This window comes from Leptonychotes weddellii, chromosome 16, assembly GCF_054177405.1.
Source record: "Leptonychotes weddellii isolate Sample4059 chromosome 16, ASM5417740v2, whole genome shotgun sequence".
Lineage (NCBI taxonomy): Eukaryota > Metazoa > Chordata > Mammalia > Carnivora > Phocidae > Leptonychotes > Leptonychotes weddellii.
The window spans coordinates 11,253,021-11,263,964 of record NC_138384.1 but is presented as its reverse complement, the minus strand read 5'-3'; positions in this window follow the sequence as shown (position 1 = coordinate 11,263,964).

Genomic DNA, 10,944 nt, shown 5'->3' with positions numbered 1-10,944 from the left:
CCCCTGTGAGGATGTGAGATGATAAAGTGCCTACGTGATGACTTGAAGTGAGGTGACTGGTGTGGGTGTTGACCTTCAGGCTACTGTTGACCTTGTGACCATATGTCCGAGGGAGGATCATCTGCTCCTGGATCAGGGCTCACTGTGGGTAGTTTCACAGAAATGAACTGCAGATAAGGGGGAGTACTGTACTGTTATGTACACTTTGCAGAGGAGGAAACTGAGGCACCGTGCCAAGGACACCAGCGAGCTGAGATGCAGTCCACGAGGTCTAGGCACAGGATCCAGGCTCCTACCACTGTGTGCACCGCCTCACCAATGGAATCATTAGTCTTAAGTTGCATTTCCCAGACTATTAGTGAGACCAGATATCTTGCCTTTGGTTTATTAGCTAAGGGAAGTCTTTTCAAGACCTCCGTGCGGTGCGTTCCTGGTGCCAGCAGCTGGGATCATCCCAGGGTATAATTTCGGCATGACCTTGGGCTAGGGTTGCCAGATTTAGCAAATAAAAATACAAGATACCCGCTTAAATATGAACTTCAGATGAACCACAAATAAGCATGTTCCAACTGAAATTCAAACTTGCCTGGGCATCCTATACCTTATCTGGAAGCCTACCCTCTGGCTACAAAGGCCCCCAGGCCTGATTTCTCTGAAGTTGAATAAGAAGTATCACTACTCTGAGAAACTTTTCAGCCATTCCCCCACGTCAGCAAATTTCTCACTCAGTGTGTCCCTCCCTGGGGCTAGACCTTCCGCCAGGTGTCTCTCTCCTCTGCACAGCTCCCCAGGGAGCATGCAATTCCTCTCACCTTATTAGACGGGAAAATTAAGCTTTATTTTTTTGTATCTTTTCTTTAATGGCGCCAGAGGCAGCCCACCTCTCATACCCAAAGAGGCTCATCAATGTTATTTCCTTATACGCGAGTACTCTGATTAGTTATGTTATACCCCTAATATGTGAAAGCCATTACAACCAATTGTTTTCATTTGGTCCTGCTATGTTTCTACAGAGTTGAATTCTACTTCCTTGTAACCTGTTTCCATTAATCCTCCTTTTGACTTCTGGGACTACAAGAAAAATCTGTCAGCCATTGGACGTCAGTGTCTCATGCCTTCATCTTCTCTTCACAGGTCAAAATTTTCCAACTTTTATAACAATTCTTCATTTTATATAGTTTCCAAACTCTTCCCCGCCTTGCTTATTCTTTGAACTCTGTTCCTCTAAAAATGCCCAGGAATTGAACAGAATGATCCACAAGCGGGCATAAAGAGAACTGTTACCTCTCTCTGTCCATCCAAACAATAAAGGCTGAGATTTTGTTGACTTTTGGCCATAAATGCACGTTTGTTGGCACATACTGAACATGTAGTTAGCTAAAATCTCTAGGCCTTTTTTTTTTTAGATTTTATTTTTTTATTTGAGAGAGACAGAGAGGTAACAAGTGGTGGGAGGGACAGAGGGAGAGAGAGAGAGAGAGGCAGAGAAGCAGACCCCTGCTGAGCAGGAAGCCAATGTGGGGCTTGATCCCAGGACCCAGAGATCATGACCTGAGCCAAAGGCAGACACATAACCAACTGAGCCACCCAGGCGCCCCACTAGGCCTTTTTTAAGAACTCTCTCATCCTGTACTTCTACATCTAATTATTTCTAACTGCAGAGTTTGCATTTATCCTTCATAAAATGTATCCATAACCATAGTTTGATGATGTTTTTCTTTGAAATCTTGATTTTTTAGAAGTTTATTATTATTTTCATCATCATTATTATTTTAGTAATCTCTATACCCAGTGTGGTGCTTGAACTCACAACCCTGAGATCAAGAGTCCCAAGCTCTACCAACTGAGCCAGCCAGGCGCCCCTTAGATCTTGATCTGATGCAATTATCCAACATCCGAATTATGCATCTCAACTCTGTGTCATAGGCCAGTCTTAAACAAATACATTTCCCCATAAGCCATCCCTCAGGGATTGCTGCTCATTCTTCCTGTTAAAGCAATGACACCTGACTTCAACTTTACATGATTATTTTATTTTCTCCTTACTTCAGCTTCTGCCTTTCTCACTCACTTCCAGAATTGATACTGGTAGAATCCTCCAAACCACCTCACCCACCACCTGTATTTTAACTAGGTTTCTCATTTTAAAATGCAATTTAAAATCAGTCTTAAAAGATCAGATTTTAGGGACACCTGGGTGGCTCAGTCGGTTAAGCTTCTGCCTTCAGCTCAGGTCATGATCCCAGGGTCCTGGGATTGAGCCCCACTTCTGGCACCCTGCTCAGCAGGGAGCCTGCTTCTCCCTCCGCCCGCTGCTCCCCCTGCTTGTGCTCTCTCTCTGACAAATAAATAAAATCTTAAAAAAAAAAAAGCTCAGATTTTAGCAGTATGTGAGAAACGTTCATAGTCAAGAAGGTGTGGGACAGGATTTCAAAAGGCTTTTCTTTTCTGATGGTATACATTTGTTCAATCACTGGGTCAATGAAACTAGGGTGAACTACAGGTGAGGCAGATCTTCCATTTTGCCAAGTAGAGAAACACGTTCAGACAAGTCTGGATTAACCTTTATCCTCAACCTCATTTCAGACTGAGGAATTGATGAGGGATTCTCCAAATGAGGTCTCTGCTGCCACCTGGTGGTAATAATTTCTCAGCTTCAAAGATGTAAATGTTGCGGAAGTTCTGGGCTTTAAAAATTACACCTTGAGCTCCTTTCCGCCATCTCTACTTCAGATTTTCCAACTCTATCAGAGCCTTTTGTGGAGAAAACAAGAAACAGTATGTCTTCTATTTCTACTGCACAAACGTTTACACTCTGCTGTATCATATGTGTCTAAAATGTTCACAGAAGGAAAAAAAAAGTTTTGATTCCTTTAAGGTTACAGATTGACCCAAGCCTTTTAAAGCCAACAAAAACACTAGTTACTGGGACGCTTTCCAAATGGGAAAGAAAAATCACTTATGTTGGGTTTTCTTTCTTTCTTTCTATTTTAATGTCTTTTTTTCCATTTCTGATTTCCAGTAGGAAAAGAACAAACATAGTATTGCCAGGTGCTCTAAATTAAGAAAGTAACAGGAAAAAGTAATGTCTGGCCTGGCCCCGGCCTTTAAGCCAGAGTCCCTCCCAGCTTGGGCCAGGGTGTGCATGCTAGCAAACTTTCAACCTTCTGAAAGCAGGGGTGGATGGGGCGCCTGGGTGGCTCAGTTGGTTAAGCGACTGCCTTCGGCTCAGGTCATGATCCTGGAGTCCCGGGATCCAGTCCCACATCGGACTCCCTGCTCAAGAGGGAGTCTGCTTCTCCCTCTGACCCTCCCCCTCTCATGCTCTCTCTCTCTATCTCATTCTCTCAAATAAATAAAATCTTTAAAAAAAAAAATGAAAGCAGGGGTGGGGCGGGGCAGGGGGGGTACGGGGCGGGGGGAGAGGGTGAGAGAGAATGCCTTCCTGAATGGCAATCCAGAGCCCTGAAAGCCTAGAGCTGAGTTCAATGACAAAACAAAGGTCATTTTTAACCTAATCATTTTCTCTTCCTTTTTATGACATCTGGACTTAACGTAGCAAAATAAAGGTAGGAAGGTAAGATTGTTTTCAGATCTAGGCTACCGTAAGAAGTATTTTCATGATAGAAGAAATGTACTTTTCTCACTGTTTTTCTGTTAGTCCAATCTGAAAGAGTTTATCCCTGGGCCTTACCCATACACGGACAGGTAGTCTTCCTGGTGGTGGCGCTGGGGATTTCTGAAGTCTGGTTTGGGAGGGAATAACCAGTCTCCCAGGATGAGTTGTATATTTTCAAAGTGATGGCAGATGCTACATGTGTCATCTACTTCTGGGAGGTTTTTTTTTTTTTTTTAAAGATTTTATTTATTTATCTGACATATAGAGAGGGAGCGCAAGTAGGCAGAGTGGCAGGCAGAGGGAGAGGGAGAAGCAGGCTCTCCACTGAGCAGGGAGCCCAATGCGGGGCTCGATCCCAGGACCCTGGGATCATGACCTGAGCTGAAGGCAGCCGCTTAATGGACTGAGCCACCCAGGCGCCCCTACATCTGGGAGTTTTAACTACCTTTTGGACCACAGGTGTGGCTGGAAAATAATTATAACCACCATAAAGGAACAGAGTCGAAGGACTAAAATTGGAATGAGACACTAGAACCTAAGATGGGGGAAGGAATTGATTTTTCCTCCCCTACGTCAGGGAGGACAGAACAAGTCCACAAGCCCCTGTGCAATTGGTTACAAGATCCACTGATCGTGGAGCACCTGGGTGGCTCAGTCGTTAAGTGTCTGCCTTGGGCTCAGGTCATGATTCCAGCGTCCTGGGATCAAGCCTCGCATCAGGCTCCCTGCTCGGCGGGAGGCCTGCTTCTCCCTTTCCCACTCCCCCTGCTTGTGTTCCCTCTCCCGCTGTCTTTCTCTGTCAAATAAATAAATAAAATCTAAAAAAAAAAAAAAAATCCACTGATCATTACTCAAGAAAGTCTCAGTTAGGTCCAGAGCAGGTCTAGCATGTCCCAGTTGATGCCCAAAATTCATACTTGTTTCTCAGAACCAATTGTGGTGAATCACAGTGTTTTGCTTTCTTTCTTTCTTTTTTTTTAAACAAACTTTGAGATTATAGATTCACATGCAGTTTTAAGAAATAATACAAAGACACTCTGTACCTTTTGTCCAGTTTCCTCCAAAGGCAACATCCTGCAAGACTGCAGTAGAGTATCATACCCAGGATGTTTTCCCCCCTTTTTTATAGCTTTACTGAGCTGTAATTAATATTTTAAAAATTGCACACATTTAATGTATACATTTTGATGAGTTTGGACATATGTATAAACTTGTGATACCATCACCCAATCAAGGTAATAAACACATCCACATCTCCAAAAGTCTTGTCACACCCAGGATATTGATTATTCACATTTCTCCAGTTTCACCTACACTTATTTGTGTGTAACTCTGTGCAGTTTTATCACACGTGTAGGGGTGTATGTGTCACAATCAAGATGCACAACTGTTCCATCATCACAAGGATCTCTTGTACTGCCCCTGGACAACCATACTTCCCACCTGCCCCTCCCCTATCACCTGACAACCAGTAATCTTTTCTCCAGCCTGATAATGTTGTCATTTCAAGAGTGGTATGTAATGAGAATCATACTACTTTGACCTTTTGGGATTAGCTTTTTTTTACTCAGCATAATTCCCATAAGAGTCATCCAGGTGGTTATGTGTATCTCTGGCTCATTCCTTGTTATTGCTAAGTAGTGTTCATGGTACAGATGGGCTATCATTAACCACTCACTTGTGGCGGGACATCTGGGCTATCTCCATTTGGGGGCTGTCACAAATCTTAGCCATTTTAGTATGATTTTCTCTGGGTTTTTTTTTTTTTTTTAAGATTTTATTTTTAGGTAATCTCTACCACCCAAATGGGGCTTGAACTCACAACCGCGAGATCAAGAGTCACATGCTCCACCGACTGAGCCAGCCAGGCGCCCCAGTTTCCTGTTTCTCATGTCTCGCCTTCCTGTGTTTACTTGAACATTTTTAGAAGCTCATCTTGACTTATGTATATATTTTTTCTCCCTTCAAATTTTTCCATTGTGACCAAATACACAAAATATAAAATTTATTATTTTAGCCATTTTTAAGTGTTATAGTTCAGTGGCATTAAGTATATTTACACTGTTGAGCAGCCATCACCCCCGTCCATCTCTATAAATTTTTTCATCTTAGAAATTGGAAACTCTATATTCATTAAGTAATAACTCCCAATACCCTCCTGCCCCTAGCCGCAGGCAACCATCATTCCACTCTCTGTCGATGATTTTGACCACTCTAAATACCTTACATGTGGAATCATACAGTCTTACGACTGGCTCATTTCACTCAGCATAACGTCTTTCAGGTTCACGGATTTCGTAGCACATTGCAGAATTCCTTCCTTTTTTAAGGCTGAATAATATTCCATTGTATAAATATACCACATTTCACTTACCCATCCACCTGATGATGAACACTTGGGTTCTTGCTTCTAGCTATTTTGACTAACGCTGCTATAAACGTGGGTGTACAAACACTTCTTTGGGATTCTGCTTTCAATCCTTTTAGGTACATACCCAGAAGTGGAATTGCCATTAGTTCCATATAGAACTGTGTGGTAATTCTATTTTTAACTTCTTGAGGAACCGCCATATGTTTTCCCCAGCGACTGTACCATTTTACATCTACAGTGTTTTTGAGTGTATCGCACTATGTAGTTTTCTTAGTGGTGGTTCTGGGTATTACAACATACATGGGACATCACAGCCTACTGGTATCAACGTTTTACCCCTTTGGGGGAAGTGTGGAAACCTTCCTTCCATTTAGGTACCTTTACTTCCCCACTTTTAAATATCACTGTCTTGAGTACTAAATGATGTTATAATTTTTGATGTGATCGTCAAACATGATTTATATAACTCATGAGGATAATTATTGCATGGACCCATATTTCTGTTCTTGCCACGGTTCCTTCCTCCTTTCTGATGCTCCAGCATCCCTTCTTCTAACATTCATTTCTGGTTGAAAACTTCCTTTGGCTATTCTTTTAAAGTATGCCTGCAATCACAAATTCTTTTCATTTCCCCTTCATCCTGCAGGATAGTTTTTTTTTTTCTTCCTTTTCTTTTAAAAAAATTTTTTTTAACATATAATGTATTATTTGTTTCAGAGGTACAGGCCTGTGATTCAACAGTCTTACACAATTCATAGCGCTTACCAGAGCACATACCCTCCCCAATGTCTGTCACCCAGCCACCCCATCCCTCCCAGGCCCCTCCCCTCCAGCAACTCTCAGTTTGTTTCCTGAGATTAAGAGTCTCTTATGGTTTGTCTCCCTCTCTGGTTTCGTCTTCTTTTTTTCCTCTCTTTTCCTATGATCCTCTGCCTTGTTTCTTAAATTCCATGTATCAGTGAGATCATATGATAATTGTCTTTCTCTGATTGACTTATTTTGCTTAGCATAATACCCTCTAGTTCCATCCACGTTGTTGCAAATGGCAAGATTTCATTTTTTGATGGTTGCATAATATTCCATTGTATATATGCCACATCTTCTTTATCCATTCATCTGTTGATGGACATCTGGGCTCTTTCCATAGTTTGGCTATTGTGGACATTGCTGCTATAAACATTGGGGTGCACGTGCCCCTTCGGATCAGTTTATTGTATCTTTGGGGTAAATACCCAGTACTGCAATTGCTGGGTTGTAGGGTAGCTCAATTTTCAACTTTTTGAGGAAACTTCATACTGTTTTCCAGAATGGCTGCACCAGCTTGCATTCCCACCAACAGTATAGGAGGGTTCCCCTTTCTCCGCATCCTCGTTAACATCTGTCGTTTCCTGACTTGTTAATTTTAGCCATTTCTGCAGGATAGTTTTGCCGGATATGTAATTCTGGGTCAATACTTCTTCTCTTGCAGCTCTTGGAAAATGTCCACTTCTTTCAAGCCTCCAGAATATCAGATGAGAACTTTGTTGTCACTTGAATTGGTGTTCTCTTGGAGATAACGTGTGGTTTCTCTCTGGTGCTTTCAAGATTTTTTTCTTTGTTCTTTGTTTTCAGAAGTTTAATTATGATGTGTCTTGACATGGATTTCTTTGGGCTTATCCTGTTTTGATAAATTAATAAATTAAAAATTTTGAGACAAATAAATAAACCCCAAGTAGTTGAACAGTAGGTTTATGTTTTTCACTAAATTTGGGAAGTTTCTGGCCATTATTTCTTTGAATGCTCTTTCTTGAAAACTTCCAGTCCCCTTCTGGGGTTCTGATGGTCCAAATGTATCTTTTGTTATTGTCCCTAAGACTCTGATCTTTTTTTTTTTCCAGTCAACTTTTCTCTGTTCAGGTTGGGTAAATTCTATCCTCAAATTCATTAATTCTGTTCTCTGTCATCTCCATTCTACTCTTGACTTCATCCAGCAAGTTTTAAAAGTTTGCTATTGTATTTTCAGTTCTATAATTTCCATTTAGTTATTTTTTATAACTTCTATTTCTTTGCTGAGACTTTTCCATATTTTTGTTTCAAGAGAATTTGTAATTGGTTGTGGAAGCTTTTTTATGATGGCTGCTTTAAAATCCTTGTCAACAGGACACCTGGGCGGCTCAGTAGATTAAGTGTCTGCTCAAGTCATGATCCCAGGGCCCTGGGATCGAGTCCCGCATCAGGCTCCCTGCTCAGCGGGGAGCCAGCTTCTCCCTCTCTCCCTTTGCTGCTCCCCCTGCTTGTGCTCTCTGACAAATAAGTAAAATCTTAAAAAAAAATCCTTGCCAAGAGATTCTAACATCTATTCATTGCAGTGTTGCATCAGTCAATTATCTTTCCTATTCAAGTTTGTCAGCCTGGTTCTTGGTGTGACAGGTGATTTTCTATTGTATCCTGAACATTTTGGCTATTATGTTAGGAGGTGCTGGGTCCTATTTAAATCTTATATTTTAGCAAGCAGTCACCTTGTTCAGGTTTAATGTTTATTAAGTGGGCCTGGCCTACTTTTCTGGACTGCAGTTCCAATGACAATTTAATTTTCAGAGCCTTTGTGATGTTATTTTGGGATGCTTAATTTATCTGGAGCCACTGGGGCTCCTCTGTTCCCTCTGGTGCTGTATGAGGGGGCTAAAGGAGTTTTCCAGGCCGGCTGCCTGATCCCCTCCGGGCATGTGGGAATAAAGAGGCTTCCTGAGCCAGGTGCTATGGTGAGATTCCCCTTGCCAGTGTCTCTAGCCACTTGGTGTCTCAGTGTAAGTTTGCTCACTGGTCACCAGATGTCTTTCAGTGGGGAAGAGGGTCTCAGACCCAGATGGGAGGGAGAGCATCTCCCCAGTTGCTAGACATAAACGGGACTGCCCCGCTGCTTGATGTCAGCGAGTTCCCAACCAATCTTTCGCTGGGGCTGCCTGGCTTACCTGGCCTTGGTGGGGCTCTTGTTTCACCTGGGCTGCCTTCTACTGCTAGGCTGGGCGTTGGAAAATGCTGGGTACAGGTTGCTTTCTTCAGCTGGGCAGGGGTAGGGTTGTAAAATGTCCTCCTTCTATGTTGTTCCTCCAGCCCTGGCTTCCCTACCAATTCACCTTTCTTTTTCCACCTTGCAGGGTTCTCTGGTTGTCGCCTGTATTGTTTCCAGAGTTAACAGTTGAACTTTGCAGGGAGAGGCAAGTCTACCCTGTCCTGTCCAGACCAGAAGTCCTGGTGCAACTGTACCCAAAACTGCTGCAAATGGAAAGTTCTTCTTTTACATCTATTACTGCAGGGATGTCATAAAGTATTGTCGAGTGAGAAAGGCTAATTGCAGTGTAAAGCATATAATACAACCACATTATTCTACAAACAAAAAACGCCTTCTAGTATTTGTTTGCACATTTGAATGTGAGAAAAGTGTGTACGCATAAGCATAAGGCTGTTAACACTGGTTGCTGGGGAGGCAGGAGGAAGATTATGAACTTTGTTTCCATGTATTCTTTCACCGATTGCAGTGAAAACTTTGTTTTTGAAGAAGAAATTAAAATAATTTTCAAAAATCAATTCTGAAGACTGGAAACAACACAAATGTCCTTCAGTAGGTGAACAGTTAAACACACTCTGGTCCATCCATACCATGGAATATAAACTTAGCAATAAAAAGGGACAAGCAACTTGGCTGGATCTCAAGGGAATTACAATGAATGAAAAAAGCCAGTCTCAAAAGATTATACACTGTATGATTCCATTTATAGAACATTCTTTTTTTTTTCTTTTTTAAGATTTCATTTATTTATTTGAGAGAGAGAATGAGATAGAGAGCATGAGAGGGGGGAGGGTCAGAGGGAGAGGCAGACTCCCTGCTGAGCTGGGAGCCCGATGCAGGACTCGATCCCGGGACTCCAGGATCATGACCTGAGCCGAAGGCCGTCGCTTAACCATCTGAGCCACCCAGGCGCCCACTTTGTATTATTTTTTACAACTGTTTGTGAATCTACAATGACCTAAAAATAAAAAAGATTAAAAGAATAAATTCTGAAAAACCTCATGGTTACCAGAGGGGAAGTGGGTGAGGAGATGGGTGAAACACAGGAAGGGGATTACGAGGTACAAACTTCCAGTTATAAAATGATTAAGTCACAAGGGTGAAAAGTATAGCACAGGGAATACAGTCTATGATTTAGTAATAACATTGTATGGTGACAGATGGTAACTACACTTAACCACGCAAGTACTGAATAATGTATAGAATTGTCAGATCACTATGTTGTATATCTGAAACTAATATAACATTGCATGTCAACTATACTTCAATAATAAATAAAAATAAATAAAATTTAAAAACGAAAAACTAAAAAAAACCCAAAGTCATGAAATGTAAAAAAAAAAAAGAAGAAGAAGAAATTCTGGCACAATAAGATAGTGGTACAGAGGGGCATCTGGGTGGCTCAGTCGGTTAAGCATCCGACTTCAGCTCAGGTCATGATCTCAGGGTCCTGGGATCGAGCCCCGCATCGGGCTCCCTGCTCCGCGGGGAGCCTGCTTCTCCCTCTCCCGCTCCCTCTGCTTGTGTTCCCTCGGTCGCTGTCTCTCTCTCTGTCAAATAAATAAATAAACAATCTTAAAAAAAAAAAAAAGATAGTGGTACAGAGAAGTATCAGCCCCCTGTGCTTGTTCTTAGTGAAGCTGCTCTCTCTGGGAAGCAGTACCGAGGCTGACCATACATATTTCCCAAAGAGAAGGTTTTTCATATCTTTTTGCCTTAGTGTCAGTATTCCCATTGTCGCCGTCCTAATTAAGGCACAGAAATAGACTTCTAACCAGTGTCCCTTTCCACCATCTCTTCACCTCTAATTTGCACAAGGTCAAATTAAAACCTGACCTGTCACTCTCCCACTTAACTCTCCTCGATGGCTCCCCATCGTCTACAGCAGTTATTTCTCAAGTAAGA